The following is a 13,350-nucleotide window of genomic DNA, read 5'->3' as shown; positions in this document are numbered from 1 at the left end:
TGAAGAAGATATGAAAAAGTTTAAAGGATTATATATCGTGAATATATAGGTATAATATATAATATATGAATATATAGGTGAAAAGAAATAAACCACATAAATAATTGTATGGCAGTTCAAGATCATATTGAATACATTCCAGACTTCAATACATTCACAAATAGACTAATGAAGGAAAGATTTGCTAACCTCGAATTAGGAACTCAATTTATAGTTCAAAAACATAATAATTATCCATTATGAACAACTTTATTAAATGGAAAGCAGTATCATTTTTATTGTGATAAAAAATAATTTTAAAATATATAAATAATGATAAAACGATTAATCGGTTTATTATATATATATATTTCTGGCATTTTAGTGATGTATTGGCTTTTTCCTATGTCCCATCCGTCATCTCATTGGATTCGTAAATACTACTTCATTATTATTAATTTTTATATATACTAATTTTTTTCTGATGGCTTCTCATTTATAATATATTAATTAACATTAATGTAAGCCACTACAGCAGATGAAGGGTCAGGTTTTCGGAACTTTAAGAGGAAGTACTGTTTTTAGAACAATTGTTACTCAAGAAGGTGATGTTTTCAAGCTCAATCTCAACCACCAGATTTTTCCCCATTTAAGAGTATTCATTATATAAGTCTGGGTGGACACCACGAGGGCTCCAGATACCACAGAGTTGACTCATCACTATGGTAACAGAATAAATAGTTTTTATCTTGCCATAGCCGGATTCAAGCCATGGTCCTTGGAGTTAGTAGCAAAGTGCTTAATCACTGTGTCACCCTCACCCAATATATTATTTAACATACATGAGTACACACAATTCATATTTTCAGGAACATACATTACTTTTTAAAAAATATAAACTAATATTTTGTTTTGATCCTATTTTGGACAATTTTTTTTTTTACATTATTTTCATAAAACTAATTTTTAAATAAATTTTATAAACGTTTTTCATTTTATTCTTCATTTCTAGAGAGGTCTGTAGATTGTCAACTTTGTTTTTCCTTCATTTATGTTTCATCATTAACAAAGAGACTATTAACTGTTATTGCTATTTCAATGGACTCTATTGGTATTTTTATTTAACTATATTTGTTAGTGAGATGAAGGAATTTGTTATGTATTCGGTTAATTTAGCCCCTCGACATATGTTACCTTCCGTACCTACATACGAGTGTTAAACCAGGATCAAAATTAGGAGCCAACTTTTAAGAACATTATATATAATTATAGCAAGGCTTTATTAGTTATTACAATTGTTTGCTTGAAAAAAGTTGATTTTTATTATAGTTACTTTTCACTTCTAGGAGTGGGTAGCTGTCCCCCCCCTATTCACTCGCTGGGTACGCCCATGCATGCATATGTCCGTTTTAAAAACTTCTAAAATCTTTCTTCTATGGCTGTTCCGGTTTTTGTAAAGTATTTTAACATCCTGAAAATTTTTTTCTGTTACACTGCAGCCGTGAGTCAACCCTGTGGGTTCTGGAGCCCTCTTGGGGTCCGCCCAGCCTCATAAATTGGATACCCCTAATTGGGTAAAATCAGGCGATCGAGCGTAATTCTGACTAAATCATCTCCTTGCACAACCGATGGTCTAATAACAGTACTTTCATACAAAGTACTGCACCCTTAACCCTTCTTGGGTTGAGCAGTACAAATTTAAACAACCTGAAAACCAAAATAGTCCTTTTATCGTCGTGGTGCTGCACAAATGCTATTTTAAAAATTATTTGGTTACTTAGGACTACATCTGGACAAACGACTGACATGGAATCCTCATACAAGACTAAAAAGACAAGAAACTGCTCGTAGATTCCGACTATTGCAACATTTACTAGACAAACGGTCTAAATTACCAATCCATTACAAAAGAATGATCTACATGACTATTATAAGGCCTATCTGGACATACGGAGTTGAGCTTTGGGGCTCCACTAAACCATCAAATTCCTCCAGAATCCAATCCTTAATGCTCCTTACTTTGTCACAAATCAAGTCATCCATCAGGACCTCAATATTCCATATGTTGCCGATTTGGCCAGAACCAGATACCGTCCCTTCCATAATAAACTTCTCAACCACCCAAATCCACTTGTTTCTAACCTGGGTTCTCCTTCATTACCTAATAATCCTCCTAGGCGTCTGAAAAGAAGATGGCCTCGAGATCTTCTCCTCTAGAAATGTTTTTGGAGTTCTATCAATGGGTAGATTCTCCACATGTTTTTATCATGTCACTATGTCACCTACAGCAAATTTACTTGTTGTATATATGTGTATACAGTTGTAAATATCAATAAATAAATTATTTAAAAAAAAAAAAAATTATTTGTAAGATTACATTTTTTCATAGTTATTAAATAAAACTGTATTATAATCTAGTATAAAATTAACTTATTAAAAAATATATGTATTCTTATGTAGCTTTATTTTTGTACAATCTAGGTTTATAATTGTTAAACCCTCATTGTTTATTGGGAAAAATTGTTTTTCTCAATTATTTACAACACCACCAAAGCGACGTAATAGTAGATAATTTGTGTTGTTTTCCCAAATCAATTAAACTAATACATAAATATAATTAAAATAGGATCCTATTTATTGGAAAATCAAACAATTATTAATAAAGATTGATTCCAGGATCTCATAAATTCCTTAAGTGCTATATTCATTTACTTTGATTAATTTATGCTTATGATTTGCATTTAAATAGACCGCGTTAAGGAGTACTTGGGATTCAAATTCATCCTGATTAATCAAGAGGTAATGATAGCTTACACTGCTCCTGCCTGTAGGAGCCACCTGGTGCATATCGTTAGTGCATTCACCCCTAACCAATATACAATAAATAAAGTATTATAATGATGATAACATCTAAAATACATGTATTGGAACAAGCAGTATAAAAGTTGTATTAGAATCTTCAGCATTCCTAGCTGCATTTCCTTGTAAAGTTCCCACACGAATTGCATTTAGATTTGACGATACATAACCTATTTAACGGTCTGTAAGGCGATAAACTTTTATGAAATTCAATGCAATGTACTGTACTGTCGTTATCACTAATGATAAAATTTTAAACTGACAATAAATAAAAATATCATTAAACATAAGAAAATTATGGTTAGTTCTAACCTTTTAAATATTGTATTTCCTGTAGATTACTTTTACGTGTTTATCGTATAACATAAAATAGTTATCGTATTGAATATAAAACCATATATAAACTGCTAATGTGACAGTCCTTTTAATGTCATGTGCTAAAGGAAGGGCACTGTCTATATATTTTAGATTATTCCTTGTATATGTGGTATTAATTTTTTATAAATAAATAATAGGAGTTGGAAAAAATATATCACCTATAATGTATTAAAAGAAGGAGTAGGGTGGTTCAGTGGTAAGGCACTGTATTACTTAACTCTAAAGACTCGGGTTCGAATCCGGATGTGGCTGATAATAATTTATTTTGTTACTCTAGCCTTGAGTCAACTCTGTGTATTCGGAAGCTCTACGGCGTCCAACCATCCTCATAAAGTGTTTGCCCTTAATTATGACAGAAAAAAATCTGGTGATTGTGCCTAATCTTGAAAAAATTAACTTCTTCTATAACCGTTATTCTAAAAACAGCACTTTCTTATAAAGTATCTCTGACCACGTATGGGCTTTAGTAGTTTACATTATTATTATATATAAAGTATTAAGAGGACCAAAACCGAGAACTAGTATTTGCCAACATGAAAACTAATAATGTATCTTTGTTTTCTTTTCTTAAAAAAAAAAATCACAACTTCTTATCCCTTTATTTACTTTGTACATCGATCCTTTTTCTAGTAAAATCTTCAATTGTATTAGATTATATAAACCTTTACATTTATCATTAAATTTATATTATTCATAATTATATGTCATATATTGATAACAATTATTAGATTAATTGAGGAAAGACAATCATTTTTATATAATTATTATTTGTTTTACATCTTTCCTCTATATGAAAATAATATTCTACAATAATATTTAACGAAATGCATTATTCTTATATACCGTTTCAATTTATGGAATCGAATTAAATTATGAAGATTATTTATTTAATTTTTTGTCAATAAGTATACCATTTACCCCCGAGGAAAAATATAAATAGTCAAGTTTTGTACTAACATCAGTATTAAAAAGAAGAATTAACATGTTACACATAATTCTTTGGTTATTACTGTATGGGTTCTATTCCCGCATCTATTAACCATCCTCACTGAAATGGAATGTGAGCGATGTGCCTTATTGTTGGGGAGGCAATGAACAAAAGTCCATTTATTAATATCTGACAAAAAATAAAAAATATGACATAATGGGTGAGCTCAAATACTACACAATATCAAGTCTCTAGAAAAGTGTATTCCAGTGTTTTAACCCAATATTATTTTTAATTGTACATTTAAGTTGTTAAATTTTTTTAATATATATCTTTTCTGTCGTATTTTCTCAAAATATAATAGAATTTTGCACTGTATGCACTGTATTGTTGAATGTCATTAAGGGGTGTATTCTAAACCCGTGTTCATAACCCCAAGGTCAAGGTTTTGAAAATTGTGTGTGTGTATACTAAGATTTTCCTGTTAATTCTAGTAAATAAGATTTTTTTTTTTACATTTCTGGTAACAACTACTTATTGTTATTTAATTAAAATCTACTATAAATAAATTATTCCTATTTATAATATTACATAAATAAACTATAATGGATAATGATGAGAAATCGTTATAAAGTTAGATTTTTTAATAGAAGATGTCAAAAACAATTATCCCACCCCTTTTGCTAAGTGAAGGGACCTAATCCATTCAGACATAGAAAAAATTATATAGCAATAACAATTATAATGAAGCTAATTTTAGTCACTGGAAGGGGGATAACGAACATTCTACCTAAGTTATCCAAGAAAGGCTCTGTCAGATGAAAATCATTTGGGCAAGTCCAAAACTTGGATTATCCTATGCACTATTTCAGTGACACAACTTGCGATATGTATTTATTGTCCGACATCAAAACATGACCTGTTCACCAATATACAGAGAAAGTGGGACAGCCTCTAGAAGCATTTCCTAAATGCACCTCTGTGAGCGTGGATGCGACATCCACATCCATGTTTTTGAAACATCAGACGTTTTTTTCAAAACGTCGATGTTCTTAAAATCGATTTATTGTAGGCGATGGTCTTTTAAAATTGATGTTTTGTTCTCGATGGTTTACTTTCGTCTCATTTTTTAATGCAAAAGTAATATAAAAAAAAATCCAATATAATTCTGAAAAGTTCAAATTCAAAACAAAAGGAGGAACCATTCCAATAAACAATGTGGTGGAAGCAGATAGCACTTCCTACCTTTACGCTGACAACGGGATAAACATAAATTATAATGGCAACCAACAACCAATGAAACAATCAGAGCGCTCCGAATGTTCTCCTCATTCCAGAACCTTCCATGAAGGCTTAAAAACAGTTTCAACGAGAGTTACTTTAAACCGAAATTGAAATGTACTTTAAAGCTCCTCTTTATGAAACAGGAATGTTACCATTGATATTTTACTCTGATAGTTCTAATTATAGTAATTCTAATATGATTGAAGTTGCAATTAAGTATTTGTCAGTAATGGCAAAATCCGTCCTATTAGAAAGAGTTTTTTTTCCCTAACTGTGAAATCCATAATTAGTGAAAAAATAAGTCGACTTATTGGGAAAAAAGTTACTTCTTTTTATACCAACAGTGAATAATATTGGGTTGTAAAATAAGTTCGTAGCGTTTTTTACTGGTGATTTCAATAAAATTTTCAGATTCATGTAAATATTTTTTAATCAATTAAATATGACCCATTTTGATATATTGCATGTTGCCATCTTTCAGGTAATTTTTTAATCCCATCCTTCCGGAACCTCTCAGATTTTTGCGCAATGAACTCCACTATGTGCGTTTTGCAGTCCTCGAGCAAATTAAAGTGTTTCCCGTAAAGAGAGTTTTAAAGGGCCCGAAGTAAGTAAAAACCTACTAGTTCAAGGTCTGGCGAATAGGGTGGTTAAGGATCATATCCCTGCCAAAGTCCAATAATTTCTGCCAAGTCAGCAAAGACACGTGAGAACGGGAGTTATCGTGATGGAAATTATATCTATGCCTTTGCGATTAGCCAATGCTGGACGCTTTTGCTCAACTTTTGCATGCGATATGTTAAGCGTTTCTGTGATATCCCGTGTCGTAGAGTGAGAGTTGTCTATGACCAATGCTTGAATTTGGTAATCATCAACAGTTGAAGGATGACCCGAGTGCTTTTCGTCTTCCAAGTCAAAATTTCCGGTTCTGAAGCGAGCAAACCACTTACAGACAGTGCTTTCTCCTAAGGCATCATCGCCATACACACTGCAAATTTTGTTAACCGTCTTTACAGCGGATTTTTCTTTTTGGAAACAAAAAATCATTAAATTACGAAAATGAATTTTTTTTTCTCGTCCATTTTGAGCTAGCAAAATACCACTTAAAGATTAGGAATCTCGGTTGAAACTGATGCATAAAAGCACCTTAACTAATCCTTTTTTAGAATATGTAAACATTATTGACCAAGTAAGCATGATTTTATAAACACAGAGAGGATTAAATTGAAATATTGAAAAACGCTACGAACTTATTTTACATATCAATAAAAATTGGGGAATTTAATAAGCATGTTCAGTCGTCCGTAAATGGTGACTTTGGATCAATTATTCAAATTAGTATAAATATGTAATTAATTTGGTTTTGTATATTTAATATGTAAATAAATTTTTTGTAATTTTTTTTTATATTATATTGAACCATATTCAAATAGTTTTTAAATTATGTTACTGAAATGAATGTTCGAAAACATCGATGTTCAAAACATTGATGAATTTTAGGTGACGTTTTATAATCATCGATATTTTTTTAATACATTGATGTTTTGTTGTCACTGTCGCATCTCAACTTGGTACATTAGAAACCCTTGTTCGAGGATGGAAATTCAGTCCTTCTTAAACCATACATAATTGCCTACAAAGGCTATTACACACAAAGAGTACAGCGAATCGCACTCTTGTTCGTCTTCATGCTCTGTCTACACCGTCATAGTCATACATACCAATTAGAGTCTGGTCTGTGAATAAAAGCGCTCTCATTTGCTGGTAAGTCAATAACGTTCTTTCTGTTTGATCCTTTTCGAGTAATTGGAATCCAATATGGTGCACCTAACTCTAATTCCACCCTCACTCAGCCTCTACCGTACGGTACCCGACCTGGAAGGGGTATTGTGTGGCGTTCAGATCCTTTCTCAAACCTCAGGCACGGAAATTTCATTAGATTGCGATTACTCAATGGAGCGTGTAAATCGATAGTCAGATCGAGTTGTTGCCCCCGGTCGGCCTCAGCCGTCCGTCAGCTCCTTTTTACTTATCTCCCGGAATCGCTGAAGTACGTCAAGAATAGTGAACTTAAAACTCTTACAATGTATCGAACGGTCTTGCCTTTTCTATGTCAAGCCTTCATTACCGGCTACGTTTGAAATAAACATTATCTTTAAGCGGAATAGATATATACCAATACTAATATATATAATATATGCATGGAATATGGTCCGGGTGCGGTCAAAAAAAAACTCAAATAGTAGAATTATACTATTTTATTGAGCCAACGTTTCGCCCCACGTTGCAGGGCTTCGTCAGGGCTAAAAAAGATACAAACATTATAGTTACAAAAAGGAAAAAAAGAAAAAATATAAGTGTAAAATAACAGGGGTATAAAATGTAAAAACGTAAGATATAATAAGAAAAATTAAAGGTTATAAATAGTAAATGAAAAGTGTAATAGTAACAGATAGATAAGAGAAGAAATATTAAAGAAAGTACAAATAGAGAGATGAAAAAAGAAAGAAAAAAAAATACAAATCAAATGATGAGACTGAATGCATAGCTGTTTTGACGGCAGTCAAAAACTAAGTGACCGTTGGTATAGGGAGGAGTGGGGACACAAATTTGAATTGATTTATCCATTGGAAAACAAATTGATTTATCTTTTGTTTCTTAACCGTTTACGAAATCGTTGTGGGAGGAGGGAAGTGAAAATGTTTGGAATCCAAAAACGGGATCTAAAACTAAATTAATCCATATAGAAAGTGTCAACAATTTCACGATCCCTTAAATTTACAATTCTTCACAGTCCGTTTTTTTTTGTATAATATATCAATTCATTTTTATTGTCTTCTCACTCTATCAAAGTGTTAGATTACTTCCTTTTTTTATTTGAGTTCTTCCAGTTGTTTTTTTTTTTTTAAATATTTTTCATCCGAATGGACCATATTGAGATATTTTCTTTCAATAATTATGATGTGAAACATTAAAAAAAGTTAAGACAACTTTGAACACTCAATCCCTTATTTCCTCAAGATGCACCGAGTGCAGTTTTTGATAGAGGATAATTTGCCATAGATAGAATTTATGACCAGCAGTAGGGTCCAACCTCCCAATTTATCCCCTATCTAGTGTCAGCTAATAAATATTTTTTCGAATTTTGTCAAACGGCTGTCTTATTTTCTAACAAATGTGACGATTTAATTCACGAGACCAGGATTTGAACTTACTTCATTCAATTATCACTCTACCATTTTTAATTTTTAAGATATCAATATTTTTTAAAATTTTAATGTAACGTTAATTTAATCTCTGAAGGTTTTTGAGTTTCAACTCTAAAACTTTTTTTTTTACAGCAATTAATTTTGTAGACGACTTTTTGTGTATTAAAAATATTTTATTGAAATAATACAATCTGCCTCTCAGAAGACAATGAGTATTAGGGCTTTACGGATTAAATCATAACATGAATTCATAACAAATAATAATGCATAACAGTAATGATTAAATGATATTACAAATAAACATAGATAAATAAATAAAAGTTAAGTAAATAAACAACAGAAGAGGAGAATCAAAATTAATCAATCATATTAAAAACAAAGTACATTTTTTATTTGTTAAGATTTTGAGGTGGAAAAACTTTTATTTGGAATATTATCACTAGTCTATATTTGTTGTACTACGTTTCGGGTATTCCCCATATTCATGGGTATACTATAATATAATACTATAAATATATTTATATATTTTATTAAGTGTACAGTAGTGAAAGATATTGTTTAAATAATTCTATGTTACAAATTTTAATTTATGTGACTATTTGAATATGGGGATTACCCGAAACGCAGTACAAAAAACATAGAATAGTAATAATACTCTAAATAGAAATTTTTTTCACCTCAACAACAAACAATTTCCTAGGAAAGAAAATCGAGAATAAAGTACGTCATCTAGAACTCATTATACCTATTGTCTATATAAGACTGAATAGGAAAATTGATTTTGCCTTAAACAATCGAACATCTTATTATAATAATGAGTTGCTTCGATGGTGCATTTCAACAGCAGGTGTGTTTGAAACTGATAAAATTAGCATCTCAATAACTTCCGAAAAATGTACTTTCTTACTCTAGTACTCAGAAATGGTTATCCAGGTGGATAAGCTCCAGCAAAAAAAAAAAAAAAAAAAAAAAGCTTTAAGTAATTTAAACACTAAAGGTATTCGAAAGTCGTATTAAGTCCTCTAAGTTGTAAAAATAAATCTTGAACTATACTCAACAACAAGAATATATAAAAGAGAGACACCAAGCCATCATAGAAAGCTGGCATGATGGTAAAAAAACGTTCATCTATAGCTGATTACTAAAACAAGAATTTCGTAAAATAAAAAATTGAGATGAAAATGACTAACTTACCAAATTCAAAGACGAAATACTCAATATCTGGAAGGAGCGTTTTTAAGAGCTTGATACAGGAGAAGATCTTGACCCTTGAGGCATTGATAAGCCAGGAATCTTAAATGTGGGAATAGCCATCACCAATCCCTAAAGAAGAAAGCCTCCAGAGATAAAAGGCTTACCATCAGAACTGTTCGAAAATAGGATGAACGTTTTACAGCAGAACTATTAAAAAATAATGGAAGAAGAATATAGCCTACTGGTCTGGAATATTGATCGTATCTTTTTTATACTGAGGGAAGGATACCAGTTTTATCCAGCCAGAACGAAAATGCAAAAACTTAGATATACTTCAATTGAAGAAAAATATTTCAGTAAAGATTTTAATCCTCATGCAGATAGAAATACATTAACATTAAATTATCTTGTCAGAGGTGAAGTGGGTTTAGTATTTTTTAAATAGACAAAGTAGTGGGTTGCAACATTTCTTTTACACGCTTAGAATAAAAAATAAGATGGAACATTACAAACGGGATAGTTTTAAATATAAATAAATGATTGTATCCAATTAATAAAAATATTTTTTATGAATCAACAAGATTAATAAAAGACTCATATATTTGAATTTTAAAGCGATGTCAAATATAACTTGGACTTTGGTTAGAGATCTCGGGCAACTATTTTCGAAACCATTTTTTTCACATATGATAGATATTCAAAGTCGATGATATATTTAAAAACCACGCAAGAGGTTGATCCATAGGCCGTGATCTTACATAACTAATACAGATTTATAGCGTATCGTCTTCTTGATAAAGGCCATGTAACTTCTTCATTCAAATAACTACTCAGATTTATTCATCCGCCAAAATGGATCTTTTCCAAACCAAAATATTTCTTTTTTAACTAATAACTTAGTGTTTACTCACTGATCTTAGTTAAAATAGATTTGCTAAACTATAAATGAAATACTCTTTTTTAAGATAATTTAAGTGGAAACTATTATTAGAAACTGAGGAATTACTACACTATAGTAATAAATACTATAGTAATATTTTAAAAATCATTAAGCATTTTAATTAATAACATAAATAATTAAACAGATAATTTGTCAACAGAAAAATTACGTTATTTATTGTTAATCTCACGTTATGTCAAAAAGTTACTTAGCCAATGATTATAGAATTTATTATTTAAGTCTTTAGACACAAAAACGATCAAACTCAACACTTAATATTTACAAATAATTTTAACTTAAAGCCCTAGAGACACCAATATTTATCATTTTGTAAGAGTCAATAACTTACTTTTTTATGTAATTTATTTTTTGTTTAAGGGCTTTTTTCATTCTTTTTTTATCAAAGCTATTTATAATCCCACACCTACTTAACACTAAGCATGCGGAAATAGTTTAACTAGATAAATGAATTTAAAATATAGTTGTAAGGAAATGATGCGATATCAGATAACTTCCGCAGCTTCAGTTGTGAGTGAGTGAACACGGAAATAAAGATTTCATTCATGTTTTGATATTTTGATATATATATATTATATGTATCCTGTAGACGTAAATGTAAGAATGTTACATAATTTTTCTTTTGTTTGAAAAAAGGTCTCATAAAAATATTTTAACAACTACAATGAGAAAACTATTTGTATTTTTACCGAGCATTAACGTATAGAGATTAGATTAATCATTTATTATATTGGTTGTTTGAAAGTGGTTTATTTTATTATTAACACAAACTTCAATTGAACCACTTTTACTCTCAACATTTATTTTATAAACTCACCAACGTTTCGGCCCTAAGACCATTCTCAAGGAGACAACCTTTACCATTGATGTCATATTCCTTAAATGTCTCTTTTGCAGGCTAATTGCCCATGTCATATAAATTTATAATTTCAATTCAAAACTATTTCTCACAAAATCGCCTTTATTTAACCTCATTTACAACATTATCATTTCAAAATAAATTGTTAAGAGAAAAAGTGGATCAATTGAAGTTTGTGTTAATAATTTAATTTATTGTTTACTTATCCCCGTTTTAGCGTAGAAACTTTAATTTTTAACTCCTAAATACAAACGTAAATTAAGGGTAAGAAGAATCAAACAAGTCGTTAGTTTAAAATATTCTTTAATTGAAGTACCACCATTAGTTTCTTCCATCCTAAAACAATCATGTGTTCTGAAACATTAATCACATTATCAACTTATTGTCTTTTTTTTTACATTTGTAAATTTTAATAAATAAGTGCAAACAAATATATTCCTTTTTTTAAAAAAAAAGGCTCTATTTTTCCTAAAATACCACATATCATCGTCATCCACACGTCTTCAGTTGAAAGCATCTGATGAACGCGTTCTCTTAACTGATTTCGTTCTTTAATGATCATTATAATTCTTTGTTTATGTGATTTGAATTTTTTTGTTATAATTGAAGAATTTTAAAATGTGCAAAATTTGCGTTTTTTTATGAGAATTTTTCACGCTGCAATATCCACACTGTATTTATCACGTAAAGAAATCCATAGCAGTGACATAGCATATTAAGTGAAATACTATTCCAAATAGTTTGTAATTTTAAATTTTTATTCGAAATAATTATAATTTATAAACATAATTTTACAACTAATCATCAACACATTTAGTTAAGTAATAGCAATGAAACAGTGAACAGAGTTTTCTGGACGATTTCAGGCAAAAAAAGTTTAAATTAACGAATTAACTATAATATTTTATTAATGTTCATTACTTATGGATTTTTTTAACCATAAATAGTGCCATATTTCATACCTATTTAAATAAATTTCCTTGTTATATCTGTGCCTGATAAATGATTGGCGCTAAGAGTTGAAGGAAGGAAGTTATGGAAAGACGCCCTCGAAAAAAACTGATTTTTTATGATATCTTATTAAGGGAGTTAGTAAAAAAGTATTCAGTTTATTCACATGTAAAAAAAATTTTAAAAATAATGGTGTTAATTTAATGAAGTTAGTGTTATATATACATCACATATACATTACATATTTATATTATGTATGCATTGTTTATTACCGACTCTTATCTGGACCTGCACCGAAAGATTATTTCAGGAAACTTTTGGTGTTCTTGAAAGTTTTGAACCAGCAGCAACATTTCCAGTATTGTTGAGCAATTACTTTGGCCTAACTAGTAGTTGTAATTTTACCATAATTGCAAGTATACCATCAATTTCTTGTAATCATGTAATGATCTTAGCAATTAAGAATTACGGTAGTTATAATTGGGTTAAGAGAAAAAGGACTATAATGCACGTTGATAGTAATGAATATTATAAATAATTATTCAAGTTTATATGTTATCCATTTATTATACTCACACACATATTTCTATATAGATGTGTGTATGTGTGTTAGTGTGTGTATGTTATAATGTACTATGTAAAATAAATAACATAATAACTTGAATTTATTATTTATTTCACTTGTTTTTTCATCATAGAATCTAAATTACTATTAAATTTGTTTAATTTTATTACTGTCATATTTACTTTT

General features: G+C 29.9%; 1 protein-coding gene across 1 annotated transcript in view; it reads right to left on the bottom strand.

The window, feature by feature from the left end:
• Positions 1–13,350, bottom strand: part of LOC106684547 (cardioacceleratory peptide receptor) — a 145,842-nt gene that overhangs the window by 132,109 nt on the left and 383 nt on the right. The gene's annotated exons all lie outside the window — the stretch shown is intronic.

The sequence above is a fragment of the Halyomorpha halys genome, unplaced genomic scaffold (assembly GCF_000696795.3).
Source record: "Halyomorpha halys isolate HHAL.00 unplaced genomic scaffold, Hhal_1.1 Scaffold29.1, whole genome shotgun sequence".
Taxonomy (NCBI): Eukaryota; Metazoa; Arthropoda; class Insecta; order Hemiptera; family Pentatomidae; genus Halyomorpha; species Halyomorpha halys.
The sequence above is the reverse complement of the archived record's forward strand: the minus strand, read 5'-3'. Positions and strand labels throughout refer to the sequence as shown.